We start from the raw sequence: 11,326 nt of genomic DNA, 5'->3' as shown, positions 1-11,326 counted from the left end.
TCTACTCCTAAACTGCTTTTATTTTTTTACACCATTTTCTGTCGATGACAAAAGGGGGAGAAGTTTGAAATTGATTATCTATTCAATTGACTTTATGCACCATATGCTTTTAATTGTTATCATTTATCTATGTGCATATATTGAGGGGGAGTTCCAGTATTCACTTGCCTACTATGTCACTCCACACACACCTCATAATCAATTTTGTTTGTCATCATCAAAAAGGGGGAGATAATTTTAACTTAAGGCAATCGCAAACACCTTTCTATTTTGCCTTTCTACTATCTTGCGACAAATTTTAACTCCTACCTAGACGTCAATGGCTTTCTAATATCAGTCCCATTCACTCTTGGGAAGCATGTTATTTTCTAACTTAGATAGTTAAATTCAACCTAATAAACCCTTTTTCAACTCCAAAAACACAACTTCCTCTGTTTGGACTTCAATCGTTTCCTAAGACAACTTCTGTATAACACTTTAACCGCTAATTCAAAAGTAAAAGCAAACAACCCTATCACCGCTATTCTTTTTTTCTGGGTAAGGCTCACAAAATGCAAACGTAGACTCATCCAATTTCAAGCAAAATCAATAAACCCTTTTTCAACTCCAAAAACACAACTTCCTCTGTCTGGACTTCAATCGTTTCCTAAGACAACTTCTGTATAACACTTTAACCACTAATTCAAAAGTAAAAGCAAACAACCCTATCACCGCTATTCTTGTTTTTCTGGGTAAGGCTCACAAAATGCAAACGTAGACGCATCCAATTTCAAGCAAAATCAATAAATCCAAATATATCAAACAACACCACCCTCTACTTTTTTTGTCCTAACCAAGACGTGTCTGCCCAAAAGTTCTGCGACATTTTTTTTTTTTTATCAGTGACCCCTTCCTTCTGTTGCTATTTAAATTCTTCTTGTTCACCTTTTTTCACTATTGAGGAATTGGGGCCTTGGTTTAACATTACTTTCACAATGGAGAGCTTTTCTTTCCTTCTCCAATTTCTTGTTTCAAGGACTTATGACTTTCTGCTGCATTATCTATTTTTGTTCCAAGTCTTCTACGTTGATGTCTCTAATCCCTTTCCTCACAATTTCCTATGAATTACTAACATCTTCATCTCCAGTAAGGATGTGCCTTTATCACTAAACTATCTTCCATTCTCTTTTCAAGTTTTTTAACAAAATGACATAATAGCATATGATATAGTTTCCTAAAGATGCGCCTTCTTATACGGTTAGTGGCCTTCTCAACCATGCTACTGATGAAATATCATCTCATGCGGAAATATTGATAAAAAAAACTAATCTCTTAAATTTAACAACTCTTACGATTGAACAATGAATGAAGAACTGGTTCATCACCTATGCTGCCTTCGTACAAGAGTTCACCAATTTGCCATATGGATCTTCCTATTTTGGTTATGATTGCAAGTTAGAATGTTATTTGTTGTTCCCAGGAACTGAAAGCTTCTCCTCTTTGAGGGATACGGACATGCCACACTTTGGCACCAGGTGATAGATTGCCCGAGGAGAGGGGACTTTATAAAAAGACATGATTGGAAACTGGTCAGGACTATTCCATGCCCATACTCTTCTCTCCTACCCTTGGGATTTAGATCTCCTCTGATTTTCCTAGTCATTATTCCCATTTAAAGCCCTCAACGAAACCCTTTCAAACACAAAATCAAAGCCCAACCATTGAAAACCTATAAACCCTGTATCAAAATATTTTGTTTCTAACAATTAATGGTTCCAGCCCATTAAAACCCAAAAATTTCTAAATCCATACAAATGAAACCCCTTGGAAAGCATTTCAAAGGCTTCTACTCTCACAAACTACCAAAGAGGCACTTAAAACAGCTTCAGATACCAACAAACATAGTTCGTGGTGTGTGAGATCTAACCCATTACGAAAAAAACCCAAAATTAACAAAACCCTAGATGAAATGTTTAAAAATTACCTTGGAATAGTGGACGAAATTGATTTCCGCCGGCAAGAGGGGATGCTTTCCGGCGAGTAGGTCGTACGTCACCGAGATTCACACCGACGTACGACAGTGACAAAGGTCGTTTCTCCACCGACGGTGAGAACTCTCGTCGGAGAAGAGAAGCGGCAAGAGGGGATGCTTTCCGGCGAGTAGGTCGTGCGTCACCGAGATTTACGCCGACGTACGACGGTGACAAAGGTCGTTTCTCCACCGACGGTGAGAACTCTCATCGGAGAAGAGAAAGGTAAAAAAAAACAGTGTAAAAGGTAAAAAACGAAAGTAAGAAAAAAAAAGTTAAAAAAGCGTATATTTGTCTTCGTACGCATTTTCTCTCACCTCACACCCTTTTTTTATAATTTTCAAATTACTACCCTTTATTCAGAATTTCGAATAAACTTTGCATTTTTTTCATCATTTGCCCAAAAAGTACCCTTTTGGTCATTAAAATACCCATTTAAGACCTTATACAACAAAGAGGTTATCATATTATGTAATAATTTTTTGCCATCTCTCTCTCTCTCCACAAGAAAGGAATACTACCAATTTTAAAATTACAAGTCCGCCCCAAAAAGAAGAGAACTGTTTATATAAGCAGCCCTTACAACCATCAACTAACTAACCTAACTCCCTTATGGTAAAATGATTAAAAGGCCATCACAAAATGAGAAATTACAAATAAGACTACCACTAAAGACGAAACATGCCAGTACCTCCCCTAAGCTAATGCAGACCACATGTCGAACCAATGCACTTGTATACCGGGTTAGAAGAGTTCGAACTTAATTGAACCGACTCGAATCGAATCTTCTTATTGGCATGAGGGTTTCACTTTTATAAGTGGAGGTTCCCTGACACATGGGGTGATAGGACGATGGCGTGGCGTCCGGGCAATCGCTGCCTTTGGTTTCAGTTAGCGTTGCAAATTTCATATTGGACGCCACATCAAGGTGACAGGATTCGAACCTATGGCCCCCCCTATCTTATTAGTCCCAAGCAGGGCTGCCAGGGGGAGTTGTCGGATGTTGGGGATAGTGCTGATATGTTACCCATTGTGAGTAGGGGTGCAACTTGGGTCGGGCGGTTCGGGTTTTGAAGAACCCTACCCTGCCGAGAAATATCTCGGGTCGGGTCGGGTCAGATTGGGTTTTTTTCAGGAAAACCCACGATTCCCATACCCGGCCCTACCCATGATAATTCTCGGGTCGGGTCGGGTTTTTTCACGTTGATGCGTTGTAGAAAAAAAACAAATCTTAACACCACAAATCTCTAAATTTATGTAATCAAGTGTATAAATTTAAGAAGGAAACTATAGTTCCACATCACAAACATGATCACCTCAATGAAAACAATTATATCAATATATTGAAAAATAATTTGCTATGTTATTCAAGAGATGATTAAAAATGTCATAGTACTACCTACATAAGTCGGGTCGGGTTTTGGGTTTCGGGTTTTTTTTCTTTAAACCCGACCCTACCCAAGATTGAGCCGGGTTGTTAAACTAAAACCCGACCCTACCCGAGACCCATGATTTCTAAACCCAACCCATGCTATTTTCGGGTCGGGTCAATGCGGGTCGGGTAAAACCCGACCCAAGTTGCACCCATAATTGTGAGTGAGGATATTCCTAACAACATTTCTAGTCCCTCTCGTCCCACTGTTGTTCATGAACAGTTCAGTGTTCCGTGTGAGACACGAATTTAAAACAAGTACGTAACAAAAGAAGGTATTGGTAATGGATTGAACTAAAACAAAACCCTTTCCATGTAATTTAATATATGATTGGACTTGGCGTTGTCAGGGGATTTCGAGACATTGGTTGATTGGGCGACGTGGCAGCGCTTGGGCCTAGATGCCGTGTGGGCCGAGAGTTCCAATACACATCGAGGACTCTGTCTTGGTATGCCGTGTGCAGCAATCGACCGGGGGTTTTAACTGCCACGTATCAACACATGGTTGTAGCCTGATTTTGATGCCAACACACACACACATAGCTGATTTTTTGTACACACCCTAACTATGATGAGGCCTTTCAAATGAATGCTTTGGATCATCCTAACAATATGGGCCCCTTATGTTTGTTGAGAGCCACCTCATATAAGCTATATGAGGGCGCCGGCAGCTCCGCTTGGTTGCCAGTTAAGTTTTTGTCCCAGGAAGAGTTAGTTAAATTTTGGTCCCATCCCATGTTTGCTTGCTTTTTAGCACTAGGTTTTTTTTAATCCCACTCTTGTAATGATTGCTTGTGTGGTGAATTTTTTAATCCCACTTTTGTAATGATTGCCTTTTCATCCCATCCCAAAATAACCCCAGGAACAAAAATAAACTCAGGAATCAAAAATAAGCTTGAGAAGAATTTTTTTCTACCCAACAGTTCAAGCAACCAAACAAAGGTTTTTTTTTTCTCACCATAATCCAATCAACCAAACATGGGATTTTTATTTTACCAGGATACTTCTAGGACTTTTTTTTCCCACCTATCTCCCAGGGTATTTTTTTCTCCCACATAACTCCCAGGAACTCACTCTCTCTCTCTCTCTCTCTCTCTCTCTCTCTCTCTCTCTCTATATATATATATATATATATATATATATATATATATATATATATATATAGAGAGAGAGAGAGAGAGAGGAAAGTGAAGCTACACCGCCGGTGTAGCTAACTTAGCTACACCGCCTGCTTAAAATACAATGGGCCCACATTGTTTTGGTGATCCAAACCATTCATTTGATTGGCCCTCATATAGATAGGGTGTCCACCAAAAAACAGCTCCATAGGATCATCCCAACCCTACGATTTGTGGAGGCAAAAATGAATGTGTAAAAACCTTCACAAATTTGTCCATTTTTGCCTCCACAGTTTGAAGGGTTGGGATGATCCTATGGAGCTGATTTTTTGTGGACACCCTATCTATGTGAGGGCCAATCAAATGAATGGTTTGGATCACCAAACAATGTGGGCCCATTGTATTTTAAGCCGGCGGTGTAGCTAAGTTAGCTACACCGGCGGTGTAGCTTCACTTTCCTCATATATATATATATATATATATATATATATATATATATATATATTGGTGAGGTCCACTGCATGAATGATTCATATCAATCATAATCAGTGTCAAATTTAATATAGGGATTTGCTAGGGACTTTCGCGGAAAGGCATTTCGTGGGTGACTTTTCCATGAGCGAACAAGCACCTCAGATGAATTAAATAAGACAAAATCTGTTGAAAAGTGAGCGTAGATTAATTAAATGAATAAGACAAAATCTGCTGAAAAGTGAGCATGTGTGGCTGTTCTCTCATGCAAAAGTAGCCACGAAATGCCTTTCCACGAAATTCCCTAGCAAATCATAAAGATTACAGGGAATATAATGCATCAAGAGTGTATATATATATTAGTCAATGAGACAAAAAGATTAAAAAAAAAATGAACCCACTGATCTTGTAAATATGAAAACCATGTACCTTAAGGGGATCTTTTGAGTTTGAATGTTAATTAAATAAGCCCAGAGCTAGTAATTTTGGCCTTGCCTTGCCATGATCTTATGAACCAGTCCATCCATCTAATGATCCCCACTATAGTTGCGTCATAGATAGAAAATCTCACTCCTCAACCCAAAAAAAAAAAAACAATCAAACGGTTAGGATTGCTCGCTCATCGTGAATTTTCAGTGTAATCGATCTCCCAGTGGAGCCCATCAGATAATTTGTTTCAATGGATCACTGAAACTTCTTTTTTTCCTCATTTTTCTTTCTTTTGTGGGAGAGTCTTGGAGCCGCTATGGCCCACACGAGAAAAACAAATTATGGTAGCCGGAGCACAAGTAATGACAAACTGATAATGAGAAAAAAAAGAAAAAAACAGAACGATGGCTGCAAACACAGCCAAGGCTTAAGAAAAAGACGTACATGGAGAGAAAGACAAACGGATAAGCTTGAGAATTCATTGTTTTAGTGGGGCCAGCTAAAATTGGATCATAACTTGGGCTAACACTAAAACCTTGTGCCCACCAAGTAAAATTGTGTATTATATATTGTCTTCAAATCCTTTTTGCAATTCATGCCTTTGTTCAGCATTTCGCAAAGACTATGGACTATGATGATAAGCTTCACATTGTCATGTTCCCACGGCTGGCCTTTGGTCACATGATGCCGTTCTTGCAACTCTCCAAGTGCTTAGCCAAAAAGGATCACCACATCTCCTTCCTCTCTACCCCAAGAAATCTCCAAAGGCTACCTAAAATCCCTCCATCCCTATCCCAAAACATTGATCTAGTGCAACTTCACTTGCCTCGCAGCGCAAACCTGCCAGAGAATGCTGAGGCCACCATAGACTTACCTAGAGACAAGGTCCCATACCTCAAGGACGCACTTGATGGGGTCGAGGGACCCTTGTGATAGCAGCACAGATGAACAAGTAACCATGGTGCAGATATCAGAAGCAGAGAATGAGGAACCAGAAAGGGATATTAGTATAGAAGTTCAGACAGAACAGGCATTTGTTCTGGCATTTCAAAACAGAGCAAAGAGGGCGACTCGAAAACCTGTTTGGATGACTGATTATAACAGTCATTAGTTGAATTAAGGAGATCTATTAGTTAATAAGTTCAATAGTGGAATACTGGGTAAATAGGAGGGTAAGAGAGTAATTGTCCGTTAGATTAGCCTTTATATGATTGTAATCGATCAGAGAATCAACAACGAAAAAGATATTCTCATTTTTCCCCTTTTCCCTGTTCTTCTTCTTCTTCTTCTTCTTCAACCTCTCTTCTCTAACCGACTCTGTTTCTGTTCTTTTGTCTGTGCTTAAGCTGAAGTTGAGCTTATCATTGGCGCTTTCATTGAGTTTCTTGGCGATCTATGGCCGACAATCCGCGCGCTCAGGCGAAGATTGACGAGCACCTGAAGCATTATCAACAACAGGTCAATGAGATACGTTTGACTCAAGTTCAACAACATGAAGAACTGGTCAATATGATCAAACAGTTCCAGATCCGACCGCCATCGGCCTCTTCTTCTCGACCCCCTAATGACGATCCTTCGGTGGGTAATTCCGATGACGGGATCGTAGCCATTTCACCCGCCTATAGCAAATTCATCCGAATGGATGTTCCTAAATTCGATGGCTCAGATCCAATCGGTTGGTCCTTCAAGGTAGAGCAATTTTTTAACTACTACAGTGTTCCTGCAGATCAGAGAATTCTTATTAGCTCTTTCCACTTCGAAGGCCCTGCTCTTTCCTGGTTTCAATGGGCTAAATCCAACAATTTGATAAACTCCTAGAAAGGACTTTTAGATGCTATTCAAATCCGATTCGGTTATATAAAGATTACAAAGGGCAACTTGCGAAGATTTATCAAATTTCATCGGTAGAAGAATACCAATACAGGTTTGAATCCTTATCCAATAGAGTTACTGGTGTCTCCGAAGCTTTTCTCCTCAGCATCTTTGTCTATGGTCATAAACCAGATTTGAAAAGAGAAATACTAGTTGCTCAACCTACATCACTTTTTCAAGCAATTTCTCTCGCCAGAGTCTCTGAACAGAAATATGAAGGATTGATGAAATCCTGGAAATCAACCTGGCCTAAATCAAGCAGTGACGGATGAGGGTTGTTACCTACACCTAATGTTCCTTCCCTCAAAGCCATCGCTGCTCCTCCGATACGCCAAATTCCGGTTCGAACGAGACAACTATCGAAGGAAGAGATGAAATCTAAAAGAGAAAAAGGCCTTTGCTACTTTTGCGACGATAAATACATTCCGGACATGATTGTAGAAAATGCCTATATCACCTCAATGCTATGGAGGAAGGTGAGGATATGCGAGACATGGCACCTACTGAAGATGCTATCCTTGACAACCTTGCTGAATCATTAGAAGATAAACCAGCAGAGGTCAGTTATTATGCAATAGTTGGCCAGCAGAATCCTAGTACGATCCGCGTTACAGGGGTAAGTCATCAGTACTCCATTCATGCTTTGATTGATAGTGGGTCTACTCATAATTTCGTTAAGGAGAAAATTGCTAGATCATTACATTGGGACATTGTACCTACAAACCCATTCAAGGTCCTCATTGGAAATGGTGATTCGCTACTCTGCAATCGAAAGCAAGGTTGCCAGAGCGGGAATCGAAAGCGGGAATCAAAACGGGAATCGAAAGCGGGAATCGAAGGCTCCTAGGAAAAAATCCTACTCAAAGTTGCCAGAGCGGGAATCGAAACGGGAATCGAAGCGGGAATCGAAGGCTCCCAGGGAAGAATCCTGCTTCTATGATCGAAAGTGTGTCAATGTCAAACTTTCCTTACAAAATCATGAATTTCTGTTTAATCCTGGCTCCATTCCGGTCAATGTCAAACCATACCGCTATCCCCATTTCCAAAAGACCGAAATCGAGCGATTAGTGCAGGAAATGTTGACCAGCGGGATCATTGTTCCAAGCCATAGCCCGTTTTCTTCCCCTGTCCTTTTAGTTAAAAAGAAAGACAATTCCTGGAGATTTTGCGTTGATTACAGAGCTTTAAACTCAATTACTATCAAGGACAGATTTTCCATCCCTCAATTGATTTGGGAAGACATTGCAATGGATTTTATAACAGGATTGCCAAATTCAAATGGTTTCTCCACCATTTTAGTGGTCATTCATCGCTTGTCAAAATATGCGCATTTTGGCGCTTTGAAGGCAACCTATAATGCTGTTACAGTAGCCCAATTGTTCACAGACATGGTGATCAAACTTCATGGGATGCCCAAGACCATCATCTCTGATAGGGATCCTATCGTCATTAGTAGGTTCTGGACAGAACTATTCAAATTAAGTGGAACTTCTTTAAATTTGTCGTCAGCTTATCACCCCCAAACCGATGGCCAATCGGAAGTGTTGAACAGATGCGTTGAACAATATCTAAGAGCTTTTTCCAGCGACAACCCAACGAAATGGCATAGTTATCTGCTGTGGGCTGAGTATTCGTACAACACTGCCTTCCACTCAGCCATCAAAATGACTCCTTTCGAAGCTGTTTATGGAAGAAAACCCCCTTCCATTCCAACATATATTTCAGATTCTTCAGTTGTTGAAGCAGTGGATGCAGAGCTCAAGCAGAGGGATAGTCTGTTAGCGACTCTTAACACAAAATTGCATAGAGCTCAGTCTCGGATGAAGTGTTTGGCTGATCAGAAAAGGCTTGACAGGAACTTTGAAGTAGGGACTTGGGTTCTACTTAAGCTACAGCCTTATAGACAGCAAACAGTAGCCCGCAGACCTTCTCAGAAACTAAACAAACGTTACTATGGACCTTATCAGATTGAGGCCAAGGTAGGAAAAGTTTCATACCGATTGAAACTTCCTGATGGTAGCAAAATACACCCAGTTTTCCATGTCTCCTTACTCAAACCCTTTTATGGACCCCTGCCTCAAACAGTTTGCGAGTTCCCTGTTCAGAGTGTACACAATTCACCCGTCATTTCCCCACTGGCTATTGTTGGTACTCGAACAGTCCTGCAAGGAAATATGCCAATCAAACAAGTTTTGGTACAATGGGCCGGCCTCCTACCTGAAGATACTTCTTGGGAGAATTTGAAGGAATTGCAGTCCGATTATCCTTTTCTCAACCTTGAGGACAAGGTTAATTTGGATGGGATAGGCAATGATAGCAGCACAGATGAACAAGTAACCATGGTGCAGATATCAGAAGCAGAGAATGAGGAATCAGAAAGGGATATTAGTATAGAAGTTCAGACAGAACAGGCATTTCAAAACAGAGCAAAGAGGGCGACTCGTAAACCTGTTTGGATGACTGATTATAACAGTCATTAGTTGAATTAAGGAGATCTATTAGTTAATAAGGTCAATAGTGGAATATTGGGTAAATAGGAGGGTAAGAGAGTAATTGTCCGTTAGATTAGCCTTTATATGATTGTAATCGATCAGAGAATCAACAACGAAAAAGATATTCACTCATTTTTCCCCTTTTCCCTGTTCTTCTTCTTCTTCTTCTTCTTCTTCTTCTTCAACCTCTCTTCTCTAACCGACTCTGTTTCTGTTCTTTTGTCTGTGCTTAAGCTGAAGTTGAGCTTATCACCTTGTATGTTCTCTTAGAACACCTTTCCCCAGATTACATAATTTATGACTACAACACTTATTGGATCCCTCGAATTGCTGATAAATTTGGTGTAGCATGTGCCTTCTTTTGCACATTCAATGCCACGATGTTCGCCTTAATCGGACCTCCATCTGCGTGGTGTGAAGTCCAAAGTATGCGGACACTATCGGATCATTTTTCGGTTCCACCCAAAGGGATCCCTTTCCTTTGGAACAAGGCATCCACCTCGAGGAAGGAGAACAAGTCTTGCAACCCAATCTAAATTTATGGAGTTCAAATGTGTCCGATGGCCAGCTAGTCGGTTTGACACTCCAACACTGTCACTTCTTAGGTATACAAAGCTGCACCGAACTCGAATCGGATTATTTAAGCCTCCTCGAAAAGATCTACCGAAAACCGGTCATTCCAGTAGGCTTGCTTCATCCCTCAATGCAAGAAGAAAACACGGGCTATGGGGATGAAAATTGGGAAGCTGGAAAGTGGCTAGATGAACAAGCACGATCATCCGTGGTTTATGTTGCATTTGGGACCGAGGTGGCACAAACTAGAGAACAAGTGCAAGAGATAGCAATTGGGTTAGAGCAATCCCAATTGCCCTTCATTTGGGCACTTCGAAGGCCGCCGGGCTTGCCCCATGACTTAGACATGTTGCCAGCGGGGTTCAAGGACCGGACCCATAGTCAAGGAATTGTTCACATGGGTTGGGGTTCAATCATTGAGGGTCTTGGGTTCGGAAAGGCCCTAATCATGTTGCCGATGTTGGGGGATCAGCCTCTGAATGCTAGGTTGATAGAAGAGAAAGAGATTGGGATAGAGGTGGAGAGGAATGAGAAAGATAGGTCTTTTACAAGGGATGAAGTGTGCAAGTCATTGAGGTTGGTGATGGTGGAAAAACAGGGGGAGGGATTGAGGACCAAAGCTAGGGAGATGAGAAAGGTGTTTGGTGACCAGGGATGTCAGGATGGGTATGCGGCTTTGTTCGCTACCTCAAAGATCATATACAACAAAAGAGGTTGTTTTAGTATGTAGTTGATTTATTTCACCATGAAATGTAAGTTGTTTAGCTATAATTTTGAAATGACAAGGAGTCGTTTCTTTGCATTTGTGGGTAAAAGTTGATGGGTGAAAATGAATTTTCTAGTGTTTAGCAAATTTATGTTAGGGGTTTCTAAAAAATACAACCTATGATATGATATGGTGAACTATTGAATAACCACCACTTCTTTGAG

The 11,326-nt window shown here is 40.7% G+C and overlaps 1 long non-coding RNA gene across 1 annotated transcript; it reads right to left on the bottom strand.

Annotated features, from left to right (window-relative positions):
• Nucleotides 1-5,852: 5,852 nt before the first annotated feature.
• LOC143850928 (uncharacterized) lies at nucleotides 5,853-10,797 on the bottom strand. Its single transcript, XR_013236113.1, has 2 exons — nucleotides 10,077-10,797; nucleotides 5,853-6,385 (listed from the first exon to the last, which is right to left on the bottom strand). It is a non-coding gene; the product is annotated as an uncharacterized LOC143850928 (long non-coding RNA).
• Between the last annotated feature and the right edge of the window lie 529 nt (nucleotides 10,798-11,326).

This window comes from Tasmannia lanceolata, unplaced genomic scaffold (genome assembly GCF_043159265.1).
Source record: "Tasmannia lanceolata isolate RefF3 unplaced genomic scaffold, GAP_Taslan_0.1 ptg000018l, whole genome shotgun sequence".
Classification (NCBI taxonomy): domain Eukaryota; kingdom Viridiplantae; phylum Streptophyta; class Magnoliopsida; order Canellales; family Winteraceae; genus Tasmannia; species Tasmannia lanceolata.
The sequence above is the reverse complement of the archived record's forward strand: the minus strand, read 5'-3'. Positions and strand labels throughout refer to the sequence as shown.